Here is a 15,935-nt window from a genome sequence, read left to right on the forward strand (position 1 = left end):
TAAGAGGTATATTAGCTCAAAACTTTCAAATACAGTGGCTCCATATATAAAACCTCCTAAGCCCCCAAAATTTTTATGAAACCTTACTGTGGAAAGATATATTATGTTTTATGACATGTTTGCATGTAAATATGAATTAGATTATACGTGTTGGGTAAATAGATTGATATCAGTAAGGACATGCTTGTTTATATGCAATTTTCCCCATCAGGTAAATGTTTTGAAGAGATGTTTAAAAATGCAGAAACTCCCATGCAAGCATTTTCTTTTGGGCTAAGAAGTGAATAGTTGACAGAATTTTAACTGCTAAACTTTCCAGTCTCTTAAGCTATCTCTGGAATGTTTAAGTGTACTAGGGAAGCTGTAAGGGCATATTCTCCTTTATTTAGAAAAATAATTGGAAATGTCTCCTCCTGGATCACATTTATTAGGTTTGGTGAAATTGTTCTGCATTTTGGGAAAAAAAATAATGTCTTCTGGAATCTTCATTTTGGGGTAGGCACAAGTCTCATGACTTAAAGCTACAACAGATTGACTGTCATTCCAGGTGCAAATTCTCAGAGTTTTAATTGTACTAATATTTTTATTGGGATTGCTACGGCTTTTATCAGGTCTCTGATTGCAATGTCCCTAGGATTTGAGCGGCTGGCACAAAATCAATCTCTATCACAGCCAGATTCTTTTAGTGTATGATTTTGCAGAATAAGAGGGTTTTCAGGAACACATATTTAGCAGAATCTCCTGTACCATCTTATGATTATAATGTCTTAAATTAGTAATAGGTAAAGATAAAGTGCTAAAGAATATCTTCAATGTCAAAACATAAGCATTTCAAGAAATATGTTAAGTAAAATAAAAAAGATTGCTACTTGGGAGGCTGAGGCAGGAGAATCGCTTGAACCCAGCGGAGGTGGGTGTTGGGGGCGGAGGTTGCAGTGAGCCGAGATGGCGCAACTGCTCCAGCCTGGGCGGCTAAGACTCCGTCTCAAAAAAAAAAAAAAAAAAAAAAAAGCGTGCTGCTAACTTAATACCCAGTAAACAATACCAAAAATTACAATAGCAGAAATAGTCATGGACTTGTAGCAATTAGAGAAAATAGAAAAATTACTTTATTTGAGCAGCAATGTTCTAGCAATCTAAGTAAATAATAAACTTTTCAGTAGAAGTAACCATAAGTTTTCTTTCTTATCTCTCAATATTTTTATCTCATTTCCTCATTAAATTCTCAAGTAGGTTTGTGTTGTCAGGTCAAATTTTAGTTTTTTATGAAAGAAAATATTACCATTTTTGGAAGTTTATACAAAAATAAGAATCACACTTGTACTCATTCTATAACTCATTTATAGTCTTCTTACTGATTTTCCTTAGGAAAAAAGTTACCAAAATGAAAAAAGAAAATAAAATATATTAATTAAAACATTATTTATAGTTATAATCAAAATGAAATAACAACAAATGTTTGACAAGTTACCATATATCAAATCAAAATATTTGCTTGTTATAATGATTATTATTGATATATCAAAATAGTAAAATACTGTATGAAATAATATAAATGAGGAAAAGCAGTATATCAAATGATAACAATGCCTTGGTGATAAATAGTGTTGCTGTACATTTAGAAAAAGTGCAAAGGTAACATGCAAAAATGAAAGTATGTTTTATATGATAGAATTAGGTTGATTTATTTCATATTTTATCTTTTTATATCACATTTTTAATAACTTCAAAATAAAATGCTAAAGTAATTTTAAGTTGCAAAGTTGATATTTTGTTAACTTTCACAAGTCTATTCTTTAAACAATTTTAAAATACAAAATAAAAAATGTTGTACTGAACCATATTTAACATTATGTTAGCTACTACAGAAGTAACTAAATGAATACAGATCTAGAGAGATGAGAGATAATACTCTATAATATTTTTTAAACTCTGTATAGTCTATGTACTGTGTAGATACTGATAATTTATATCTACTGCATGTATTACCATTATATATACTGTTCATGTATGTTTTGTCTTTTTCTGTATACTCATGAATATTTATTTTGTAAGGCATCATGACTAAAGGCTAATTTTGAATAGTCTACCAAGGTACGATTTGAAATAATGTTTTAAATGAAGATTTTAAAAATATTTATAGCTAAGCACTATAATTTGTTATGTTTGATATTTTGGAAATTCCATTTTTGACTACTTTATTATCTGTTATCTCTTCTTATTAATATAACGTTGATAATTCGTGTCATTCCTCCTTATTCTTTGTAAGATTATACAAATTTTCATTTTTGTTGAACAAAGGCATTCTCCTTAATCAAATTTCAGTTAGGCTCCTTCAAGCCATTTTTCAGCTCGGCCCCATCTTGAGCTTGGTCCTCAAGAATAGGAATCTTGCTAAGTAAATTTCGTGAGAATTTCCCACCTTGGATATCTGATCAAATTTCATTGCTCACCATCCCCTAGGTGCTATCTGATCACCCTGGCCTGCCTTCAGCAAGAATCCTGTCAAGTTGGTTTAGTCAGAATCCCACCTCAACCCCTGATGTTTCTTCTTAGTAATTTTCCCTCCATTGACCACAATATTGTTCTTTGGCTATACAGCCTCACTTTTTTGTACGTTGCTATGCTCAATGTTGAGCCCAACCTATCTCCACTACTGAAAAACCCCTTTGCCATAGTCCCTTGAATAAAGTCTTCCTTTTCATCTTTAACAAGCATCAGAATAGTTTTTTGTTTAATATTATATTCTACCGGTGAATTAAATTATATCTCTAAAATTGTTCTTCTATTTTTTAATAATGTTCCTTTTGTATTGGCTCAAAGTCTAATTTGTTAGATATTAACATAGTTATGCTACCTTTTCTCTGCTTTATAGGCTGCATATATTTTTATTAATATTTTATTTTCACCTTTTGAAGCTATATATTTCAGCTATGTGTCTTGTGAACAGCTTATGTTTGAAATTGTCTTCTTTTGATTATTTGTGTATTATCCACTTTTTTAAAATTAGAAAATTATGGTAGTTACCAACTTTTTCACTCTTTCCTTGGTGGTTATCTTAGATATTACAATATATATCATTGATTTACCAAATATTGGCATTTGACTTCTCCCTGGCCTGTGCAAATACTTTAGAATTTGCAAACTATTTATTTCCCTCATGGTTTATATAGCGTTATTTTATTTTTTGTGTACTTTCAGAATATGCATAATATTTATTGTTTTGCACACTATTTAAGTTCATCTACATATTTTATTTCCCATTTCTCTTCATTTCATTCTCGGTTTTGAAGCTTCTATCTGTTGGTTTTTTTTTATTTTTATTTTTTTGCCTATAGAAGACACTTTAGAGTGTTACTGCTATTCAAACATTCACTTCAGTTTTGTTTGGGGTTTATTTTCAATTAGGTACAAATTCTGCATTGGTATATGTTATGAGTGACCATCTCTTCAGGGATTTTATCAGATTGTCTCTTTCCCTTTCTCTCCCATTTCTGTGTGTGTGCGTGTGTGTGTGTGTCTTTTTCTTTCTCTCTCCCTTTCCTTCTCCTTCTTTTCTTTCTCCTTTACCTTCTCCCTACCTGTTTCCCTCTCTCTCTTTTTGTGGCAGACTCTGGAATCCATTTTTTTGTCCTTCAAGGGCTTACGGCAATGGTCCCCAACCTTTTTGGCACCAGGAACCAGTTTTGTGGAGAATATTTTTTCCACAGACAGAGCTTGAGGGGATGGCTTCAGGATGATTCAAGTGCATTACATTTATTGTGCACTTTATTTCTATTATTTTTACATTGTTATATATAATGAAATATTTATACAACTCACCATAATGTAGAATGAGTAGGAGCCCTGAGCTTGTTTTCTTGCAACTAGGTGGTTGCGTCTTGGGGTGATGGGAGACAGTGTCAGATCATCAGGCATTAGATTCTGTCTCCTAAGCGGCATGGAATCTATATCCCTCACATGCACAGTTTGTGCTCCTTTGAGAATCTAATATTGCCTCTGATCTGACAGGAGGCAGAGCTCAGGAGGTAATGTGAACCATGGGGAGTAAAGCTGTAAACACAGATGAAGCTTCCCTTGCTCACTGGCCCACTGTTCCCCTCCTACTGTAAGGCCTGATTCCTAACAGGCCATGGACTGGTACCTGTTCAAGGCTCAAGTGTTGGGGAACCCAGGCTTAAAGGATATAAAATGTCTGGGTAGTTTCTCAGCTTCATACCCTTTTATTTCAGAATTGACAGATGATCTTATTGGAAAAAAAATCTCAAATTTTAGGTTCACCTCTTGTTTGTTGTTGTTGTTGTTGTTTTTGGTGGATGTTGCCCCTGTAATTTGTACTGTTTTGTTAAGTCTTAGATGTTTTCAAGGAGATAATTATTACTGCTTATAAAGCTTTTCTAGTTATTCTTAGTGGGAGCACTGGTCTGAATTACCATTTCTGTCTCTGCTGAAAGTAATCCTCCAGTACTTGCAATATTACATTGGTAAGATTCAACCATCTTGTTGAATGTACGTGGGGTCCAGTAATTGCACTGTTCATAATTTTTCACGGTTTATTCACAGTTTATGTTTTAAAAATTTTTATTACGAAGATTGTTTTTCTAAATATTTTTGTCAATATTTATTGGTACACATGAGCAAGAATTTTTCTTGTATGCAAGACTTACCCTACGGGAGCCTGTGTGATTCTTTCCTCCAAAAGGGTTTATTTCAGCTACTTCTAGAAGCCAGAGAATGCTTCCAAACAGGAGACACTGAATGCCCCAGAGGAGAGTTCCATGCTCAGATTCGCCACATTAGTGTTTAAAACTTTAAAATCTTGAGGCAATGGTCTATGTCTCAGGGAAAATCAGCCGCTTTGGGTTCCTGCTCTTCCTCACTGCCTGGATGCCTGTTTCCATTATGGTCCTTGCTGCTGCTCCATCTTCCTATGGCTTAGGTCTCTTCTCCCAGTTCTTTAGACTCTAGTTTCCAAGTACTTCGGCATCCTCTCTAGCTTTTTCTGACTCTTCAAATTACTAAAGTTTTGCTCCTTGACCATGAAAGCATAACTTCAAAGAATTATCACAATAAATTACACATAGTCCTTATAAGGATTCATTATATATCTCAATTATTATTTTATTTATTGTGAATCCCTCACTACTGAGCACAGACGAGTTAAATGCTTGGGACAAGGTCACACAGCTGATATCTGGAAGAATCATTTTTCAAACCTGATTCTCTGACGCCTATACTCTGTTATTTTCTTTTTATACATGCTATTTTTCCAAAATAATTCTCACATATTAAGTACCTCAAATATAATTTAAGAAATAAAGTTGAACTAGACAGGTCAATAAATGCCTTGGGATAGCTGATTGAATTAATCAGTGAAATTAGCAAACAGAAAAGAGGAAATTTCAATGTCACTCTGTTTAATTCCTCAAAGCCTTTTCAACCCCTGTAAAAGTAAATATCTCAGGGCCTTTAATTATTTAATTAATTGGTTGCAAAATTGTATGCCTCACAAATTTGAATCACTTAAACAGAAATAAAGTGCCTAGGCAAATTCTGAGAAACTGGATTAATAAACTGAACTATTGATGTTGGCTTAGATAAGATATTACAGTTGAAAGGCAAACTTGCAAAGAGAAGAGTGCATTTGTATATATAGTACATTTTATTAAAGAAAAAAACGTGCAATATCTTTCAACTAACTTTATTGTACAGCATCTTTTGAGTCTGTCTGGACACTTTTCTTTACATCTATCTTGAGTATATAATAATGCATTCTCTTGTCATATATTGGATAAATGTACTAATTCTTTTTAAATTTGCTCATGTCTGGCCTTTACTTACTTTGTAATATTTGCCAATTGAGAGAAAATCTAATGTTTTCTCTTCTCTTTTAAAATATAAAATATATCCCATAATAGATGCTGCTATCTGCTGTAGGAACAAAAATCTAGAATTCTGAACATGGAAGATTTATGAAGAAACATGTTATGACTAAATGATAGCATTCTTTCTCTACATAATGCTCGCTGTGAACCTATTACTATTAAGTCCCACACAGACTGTGAGTTTGGGAGTAACAGCAGAGAGTAATAGCCCCCATGGTGCTTCAACCAACCCTGGCCATTAATCGTATACTCTAAGTGGCTCATTAGAAATCTTAGGAAGTGTCTTTGCTATACAGGCAAAAAAGGATGATTGGAAAGATAAGATGCAAGATGAGAAAGCACTGCTACCCCGTGAAGTCAAGTGACAAGAACATTGTGATTGACTGTGTTACAAGGCCACTGTTAAATTGAGCAGAATCAAGACTGACAGAAAACTCTGGGGTTGGCAATCAGTAAGTCACATTTTGTTACATGCATAAGGATCAGGATATATTTTATGAAACATATAGGAAAGCTAAGAGGCATTGTGGAAAGAAAATAAAAAAATATTTAATAGTATTTTGGAGTTAAGTTTACTTCAGTTTTAAGAAACAGGTAAAATATATTTTTAATGCAAAGAACATTTTTGTGTTTGCAACCAAAAGTTTAAAGGTTAATATATTCAGATACCATATAAGGTCTAGAAATAAGTTTGAATCTTTAACACAGTTTTCCAGTAATCAAATTACCAACAAATTTTAAAAATAGAATTAGTAATTAAAAAATTTAAAGGATATAAGAATTTGGAATGTCAGCAATAATAAATTACAAATATATATTTAAAAATAATATGACTCTAAATAGCTTTATGGAAAAGTTTCCAGATGTGGGGGACCTTATAGTTTACAGTAACAAAAAGTTATTTTAGTATTTTATCTCTATAGAAACATTTTTGTTCTAACAAGAAATCCATAGGTGTTTGGAACAAGTAAATTTAAAACATCATTTTACATGAATGTGAAATACAGAAAATAATTTCTATTTTTTAGACATTTTAGGCATTACATGCCTTAAATATAATGTCCTAAATCTGTATTATAAATTCTATACTTGCCAGTTAGATAAATTTTGAATATTCCTTATAACTGAAACTGTTCTTAAGAATTTCTAAGATTTAAAGTCTCTTTTTATTCACCATAGATTAATAACTCCAAATCATTCATTTATTCCTTCATTAATTTCTAACCAATAGCATCTTCTTACTCTACTGCTTATAAAACATTGAATAAGTCCTGTTCCATGCTCTCAAGGATCTCAGACGCTAGTGAATGATAATGAGACATAAACAGTCAAGTGGACAACAATAGAGAGAGAAAGAGATTAAATATAAAAACAAATACAGGTCATGGGGTGGCCTAGTCTGGGAAGAATTTATAGAATTTTTAAGAAATGTAGAAGTAAATAAAATGATCGTGACTGAGGCCATTTCAGCAAACGGAATACCATGATGTAATATAGGAAGAGCAATGAGAAACAGCATATGGCATTTAGGATAACATGAGGAAATTTCTCTTATTGGAATGCAAAGGACTAAACAGTAAGTAGAGAGATGGCTATACCCTAACACTAACAAAACTGCATACTGATATCCACCATTAATACGAATGCAAAAATGTCAACAAGAGATCTAGCAAACTGAATCCAGCAATGCTTAAAAATGCTAACGCACAATCTATCAATGTTTATTCCTGGAATACAAAGTTAGTTTAATATTTGAAAATCAATCAATGTAAATCACCATGTAAATAGAATACAGGAAAAAAATGTAAACATGAATAGATGCAGAAAATCACTTGAACAAATTCAGCATCCAATTATGATATAATCTAGTACTCTAGCGATGTATTATGTATTTATGAAAAATCTAGAGCTAATATCTAATACTATTTTCCTTTAATATTGACGAGTCAAGGATGTCTACTCTTACTGTTTCGATGCAACATAGTGCTGGAGGTCCTAACTAGTGCAATAAGAAAAGAAAAATAAGTAAAAGTTATATGGACAGGAAATCAAGGAGTAAAACTCTTTATTCAGAGATTACATGATTGTAAGTTTAGAATATCCTGATAATTCTAAAATAAATGTTAGAACTGATAATGAGCTTAGTAAGATCACAGGATACAAGATCAAAATACAAAAATCATTTGTAACCATATATAAATCAATGAAACATTGAATTTTTTTCTAAAATGTCATTTATGTTAGCATCAAAAACATGAAATATTTGGGGATAAATGTAACAATAGATTAAAATAAAGGTACACCTTTGTATATATGTATATATCAAATATTATATAGCATATATGTATATATTCATATATGCACTCATATGTGAAAGAAAATGCAGTGTAGATATTTACTACAACAGCAGCCCAAGAGAAAAAACACCATGAATCAAATTGATATGTCTTTATGTGGTACTGTGGCACTGTCTGTCTCATAAACTAGGATGGTGGAGAGAGAAACTAGGATGGTGGAGAGAGAGAATAAGAGAAAATATTACTACATCAGCTCTATTAATATTAATAAATAATACCAAAGGTAACCAAGGAATACTACAACAATTAGAGTTAATTCAAACTTTATTGTTTTAACTGTATCAGTGAAAAGTTACTGTTAACTTGTCCAGAGCTCATCTCCTACAAGTTGACGTCACAGAAAAAAAGTTGAGAGGCAGTCCCATAGAAAGCAGTCATAGCTAGGGTTAGGCAATCAGTTCTGATCAAGAGTTGCCAGAACAGCAATATTATTATGACTTACTGTTCCTTTTCTTCTCTGCACTTACAGATATTTGAAAAGTATTTAATCTTTATTCATAACAAGTGATTGTTATTAAAAAATATGAAGAAAGTTGATAGTACTATTCAATTACATGTGTCTTACTGTGGGTACACCAGTGTTTAATATTAGAGTATTAACATATAATGTCCAGCTAACTCAATTACAGATTTACGTTGATGTGAAAACTTAATTCATTTTCTTATACAATAAATACTGAGTGATCACCATATGAATTGTGGCTACATGAGAATGGTACCTAATCTGTGATATGACAGCTGAGTAGAAATTGAGTCAGTATAGCTGAAAAGAGATCTTATTTCAGGCAGACAAATCACAAGTGCAAAAGACATGAAGCGTGTGTAAGCATGGCAGATAGAAGAGAATGAAAGTAGTATTGTAAGTGAAGAGAGCACAGTTTTATACAACCTGAAGCTGGAGAATTTGGTTGGGGCCAGGCCATGGAGTTTAAAAACCAAAGAGAAGAATTGTGAATTGATCCTAAGAACAGTGGAAATAATTCTAATCACAAAGAATCATGATTGGGTGTATGACACAATTACATAAGTTTTGAAACTATATCTCTGACTAGTTGTAAAGAATTCAGATTAGATGTAGTCAGGAGGTGCTTTCAGTAGTCCAAATGAGAAACAATAATAGATTGAGCAAGGAATGTTGTGGTGCAATCAGAACGATGTAATCAGAATTAAGGTATTTAAGATACTGAATGTACTTACTGATAACCAAATATGCGACAAGAGTAAGTCAGAGATTCGCAACTCACTTACACAATTGGATGGCTATTGGTACGATTCACTGACATTGGGAATATTGCAAAAAAGGTTAGGTTTTGAAGAAAAAGATGGCTAGCTCAGTTTTGAATTTCTTGTTTTGATGTGCTTTGTGACATTCTTCTAATAGGCGATATTGTATGTTCAGTTGTCTGCATCAATCAGAAGCTCAGAAGAGAAGTCTGAGCTGGTGGTATACATTTTCCAGTTATTTCAATAGAATTTTCCATAAACAGGAAAGAGAAACAACTGTGAATCATTCAAGCAGAAGAGTGAATTTATTGGAAGGATTATTATTAGCTAAAGAATTATTTAATGTAGTCACAGAAGTAGGGCTAGAAAACAATCAAGAGCAAAGAAAGCAAGGTGACCAAATCAAAGTAAAAATCAAACTGCAGAGTTCACGCGGTAAGCAAATTTGTATCTCTTAACCTCATACCTCCGAGCCCTCTGTGCCGCAGGATATTTGATATGGCTGGAGCCATTGCAGCTGCTGCTGCTGCCAGAACTGCAAACAAGATGCTGCTGTTGCTCCTACTGTGAACACCAAAGTGAATCCTTTGCTTTTTGTGATTATTTTTTGTTCCTAGTTGGAGATTTCAATTGCTAGGCATATGCATTTGATCATCCAACCTAGAACATGTTTGTGCTGGAAAAGTGCATCCTTGTAGCTTCTTTGAGTCCCAACCAGTCTTATTCAGTGTAGAATTTCTCACCTACAAGAGTGGGGTCAGACAGTGAGCAATCAACATTATAACAAATGTCCATTCCAGTCATTATACTAACTATATAATAGATTTTTAAAAATGTTTTAGGGAAATAGTATAGAGTGAAAAAATAAAAATACTTCTATTTAAAATTTTAACTAATTATTTAGATATGGCAGAAAATGTCTCAGGAAGTCTTAAATGTGACTCTCCTTAATTTTTGCCCCTATATATTCTTGTGGTGTTTGTCGACTGATTTAATATCCTGGGCTTCCCTTTTATGATTGCCTTTATACTTGAGTATAGTAAGGAAATGTACATTACCCACATTTTATTTCATGAACACTCTCTTTGGAGGATACTCTGCATGTATGTAGATAAAGTCGGAAAGCAAGTAGTAAACGACTGCTGGTCTAGACTTATGATTAAACAGAAAAAAGACTGCATCCCCTCCAAATTCATGTGTTGAAGTTCTAACCACACCCCAATGTGACTGTATTGGAGATAAGGCCTTTAAGTAGGTGATTAGGTTTAAATAAGGTCATCAAATCTAACCTTGATCCAATAGAATTGATTCCCTTGTATGAAATGAGAGAGACATGAGAGCTTTCTCTCTACCATGTGAGGACACACTGAGAAGGTGGCTGTCTGAAAGCCTGGAAGAGAGCTGCACCAGAAATTGACCATGCTGGCCTTGATCTTAGACTTCCCAGTCCCCAGAACTATGAGAATAAATTTCTATTCTTTTGACTACCCAATTTATGGTAGTTTGTTATGGCAGCCTGCGAAGATTAACACAGGAATACATTCTCTGGCTTTTACCGATTTTGTATTCCTTATGGTTTCAGAAATATGAGAGAAGACAATGGTGTATGTCAAATAAGATCATTAGGTATACTATAGATGATATTATACAGTATTATGATAATGTTTGAAAAATTTTCCATGAATACATAAAATAAAAATGTTCTGTACTAAAGAAAACATTTTAACATTTACATATGTTATAAAAATAAATGCAGTTTTCCAAATTCTAATGCAACAATGAATTGTACTCACTATTATATATGAAACAACTAATTATATATTAGGTAGAATTTTCTACTGATAATATTTAAGAAAAACTCATTTCTATAAATATTATGGAAATAATAAAATCATTTAAGTGTATTAAATTTTGCTAATATTCATGTGTGGTATGTGCAGCATTATAAATACATTAAGCATTTACATTCCTTTTTATTATACTTTTATTAATTTGAAAATATATATTTTACCTTTGAAAAGTTATACATTGTTCTTATAGTTAACAAAAATGGTGACTTTTAAAAATCTACTGTTACTGTCTTGTGCTCAACAATAAATACTATATTATTTTACAAGCAAATGAGATATTTTCAATGGGCCTCTCAAAATAACTTAAAATCTTATCAGAGGAATTTAGCAACAATTGCTCAAAGAAATTCCATTTTACTAGAAATATTTGGTTATATTATCTGTGATCAAAATTTCTACTCATCTTTCCCTATATCATCTCTCAGTTTTTAATTGATTATGTTACTTTTCCCTCTATGTCATATAAAAAATATAATGAAATCTGGAAGAAAATTATTATTGATTTTATTTTACTTAACTATGAAATTTTGGGGCTGCTTATGCCTATAAAAAATTTCTTTAAAATTCCTTGTGTCTTGTCTCAAAGGAATATCATGATATATGAGAGGATGGCAAAAAAAAATTGAGGAGACTATAGCACGTATATAAAAATAAGCATAGTATTTTAAATATTATTAATATATAACTTTATAATACTTGAGAATATTAATTCCTTTACTTTAAAATGTTTAAATTTATTTTCTTTTATGATCTAGATTGAAGGGATTTTTCTATAAGTAGTAATTTTAAATGCTTAGTTATATTTAATATACAATAGTGTGGGTAATGGCATAAACAGTTACATTAGTTCATTTATAATTCTTCCTTAGAGTTCAATTAGAATGTATGCAATTTAATGATTACACTGGACAATGTTCATGGGTTTTTCTTAACTGAGTATTTGGCTTGGGAGTTGAAGGGTGGCTGAAAATATAACATTTGTTTGAGAAAGAAAAAAACAAGATGATTACTATTCAAACCTCTTTCAAACACATTTGCATGATAGTTTTAATCAATCAATAATACTGTATAGGACTGTAAGGAATTTATAATAATCTGTCAACTAAAACAATCTAATTTCAGACAATCGCTATTTTGCTTTATTCTCCCCCTATTGACCGTGAAGGTCATAACATTGTAACTGTAGAACCTATATACAAATTGGTAGATATTTGCAATGCATATGGTTTCTCTGTATCTTCTCTATACACTTTTAGAAGAACTTCAGCCTCAACTTACTTTCCCCTTGCCTTCCCTTGTAATACTGAACAGGCATGGGGCCCAGGCCTAACTATTTATACCCAACTTGATATTTAATTTTTAAAATAAAAATTAGACAAGCAGATATTTAGTAGAGTCCATGATCTCACAAGAGTGGAGGTAAAGGCGTATGGCCCTTGGGGATAGAAATTGTCTTGAGTCAGATATTCAGCAACTCATTGTGGCATATTAATCAAATAATGGAAAGAAGTCAAGAAAAGATGAAAGATGCTTGTACTAAAATAAAAGCACATTCTTGCAGGTGGACAGATTCAAACCGGTCACTGTTTTTTTTTTTTTTCTTTCTTGTAAAAGTTTTACATACGTTCATTTATAGTCTAATGCAATCAGAAAATATTGAAAATTTTAATTCAAGGGATTTTTTCTCCTAGGATGAAAACAGTGCCAATCAAAGTGCTGAATGTGTTTCTTCAGTTTCAACTGGCTATATGGTATGAAACCAAGGTGCTCTTTGTTGCAAAAACTAAGCATTAAAGTAAATAAATGTTTAAGACTTTACTTTGAGAGTCAGATCTCAGTGGATTCACAGCAGAATCATTTTACTCTAATAGACAACTTTTACTCTAGAGAATTTTTCCTCTAATGTTTAGAGCATTAGACATAAGGACCATTTTGTTTATTAGAGAACGCTAATAAAAGTCCTTCTAGGCCAGGGCAAGTAATTACTACGGGACGAAGAAGGAAGCAAGATGGAGGATGAGAGTGAATAAAGATAATTAGAAGTCTAAGGAGAAAAGTTTCAGTTCCATTTTTCTCTGGGAATTTTGGAAATGAACGACTCTTAATGGGTGCTGTTCACAGTATAGTACAAATTCTATTGTGTCATTTTAAAAAGAGAAGGGGACTGAAATAGTCCTACTATGTCTCTCATGGACTATGTATATTATGAAAAATATTGAAGTCTGTCAGAGAAAGATCATGCTAAACAGCTGCTTTTGGATTCAGTGAGGTCTGAGAGTAGGACCAGATAGGTATAAACATGGAAATTTCTCCCAACATGATAACCTAAAGAAGGAGGTAAGTTTTACAAGAGGCCAGTGTGGCTAGAGGAGAGTGACTAAGGTAGATAAAATAATAATAGAAAAGGGAGAAAAAAAGATTAAATGTTTTAGGGCCTTGGCAGTCATGGCAAGTATTTTGGTTGTAGATATATGGAAACCCATTGCACATTTTGAGCAGAGAAGTTACGTGATTGATTTTCAGTTTAACCAGTTACACTATTTTCTGTTAAGCACAGAAAGAGTGGAATTGGGAAGGCAGAACAAGGTAAATAAGAGTTTATTGAAATAAACCAAGTGAGAGATTACAGTGACTTAATGTGACTTGATTAATGTGTTACCAATGAAATGATTGAGAAGTCGTCGGGTGGTAGATGCACTTTGCTGTCTTTCTCAAGAGGATTCATTGAATAATTTGAGTGTGAGCTCTAAGAGAAAGACAGAAGTCAAAGGTTCTTTCAGATTTTTTACATAAGCATCTGTAAGGATGGATTATTGCTAACTGATTTGGGGAAGAATAGAGATGGAACAGGTTTGAAGAGTGGGGGTACAGCAGCTGAATTTTAGACACACTAAAATTAGGATGGCTATTACGCTTCCAAGTGAAGTTGTTGATTAGTAAGTGGTATGGACTCTAGAAGGTCTGGGGAAAAGCACCAGCCTGAAATGTAAATTTGGAAGTAATCTGTAGATTATACTGGAAATCATGAAAATAAATGAGACCCTGAAGAAGTTGAGTGTAGATATAAATATAAAGGATAAGTATTGAACCTTAGAGAATTTCAGCTTTAAAAATTCAAGATGATGAAAATAAATGAGAAAAGATGACTAAGAAGCAGCCAACCAGAGATGTAAAAGGAAAACCAAATAATTGTTTTGTTCTGGAAACAGATTAAGAAACTATGGAACGGTGTATTGTGTCAAATACTGTTAATTTTTCAAAGAAGATGCAGATCAAGAATGAATCATTGGTATATTTCAGCCATCTCCTGTGCTCCACCTACACATCCTGCTCTCTCCCACCACCCCTACCAACAAAACCCAACCACCGATCAACCACTGATTTTTTTATTGTCTCTATAGTGTTGCCTCTTCCAGAATGTCATATGACCACTTTCAAACAGGCTTCTTTCAATAAGCAATCTATATTTAAGTTTCCTCTATGTGTTTTTGTGACTTGGTAGTACACTCCTTTACTCATTGACTAACATTGTATTGTATGAATGTAGGATAGTTTGTTTATCCATTTGCCTTTTGAAGGATACCTTGGTTGCTGCCCATTTTGGGCAAATATGAAAAAAACTGCAGATATTTCTGTATACATATGTTTTAACTCATTTGGATAAATAAATAGCAAAGAATGTGGTTGATGAATTGGATAATAAAAATATGATCAGCTTTGTAAGAACCTGCCAAACTGTTTTTCAAAATGGATGTATCATTTGTCATTTCCACCAGCGAAATTAAGAGTTCCTGTTGCTCCACATCCTGTAAAAATGTACTATTGTCTGTTTACTTGATTTTAGTAATTTCAATAAGTATATAGTGGTATCTCATAGTTCTTTTAATGTGCAATTCTTAATTACATACAATGTTGAACATATTTTCATATGCTTATATCATGTCAGCATACCTTCTTCGATAAAATTTTTTGTTCAGATCTTTTGCCCATTTTTAAACTGGGTTTTTTTGTTGTTTTTATTGTGTGTTCTTTCTATATTTTGATATCAATTCTTTATCAGATATGTGTTTTACACATATTTTCTCACAGTCTGTGGCTTGTTTTTTCATTCTCTTAACAATGTCTTTTTCAGAGCAGAAGATTTTAATTTTAATGCAGGGTAACTTAACAGTTTCTTTTTTCTTTTATGAACTGTGATTTTGGTATTGTATTTTAAAATTCATGATCAAACTCAAGGTCATGTAGATTTTCTTCTGTCTTATATCCTAGAAGTTTTAGAGTTTTGTATTTTACGTTTAGGTCTGTGACTCACTTGGAGTTAATTTATCTTATAGATGTAAGATTTGTGTCTAAATTTATTTATTTTTGCATGTGGACATCAAGTTGAATGTTAAGTTTGGGCACGGGGATATTTTATGGGAACACTGAAGGTCATAGATATTTATTCACTTAGCAAGTATTTATTAGGCACAAACTATGTACAGAGTTCATTCTAGATATTGGCAAGGACTGGAATTCTCCCTATTACCTAGTAAGGTACCACCTATCAAACTTCCTGTTTTGATTCCTTCACATAAACAAATTTGAGACCCCCAGCCTGCACCAAGTGTACAATCCAA

Source organism: Gorilla gorilla, chromosome 1, assembly GCF_029281585.2.
Source record: "Gorilla gorilla gorilla isolate KB3781 chromosome 1, NHGRI_mGorGor1-v2.1_pri, whole genome shotgun sequence".
Taxonomy (NCBI): Eukaryota; Metazoa; Chordata; class Mammalia; order Primates; family Hominidae; genus Gorilla; species Gorilla gorilla.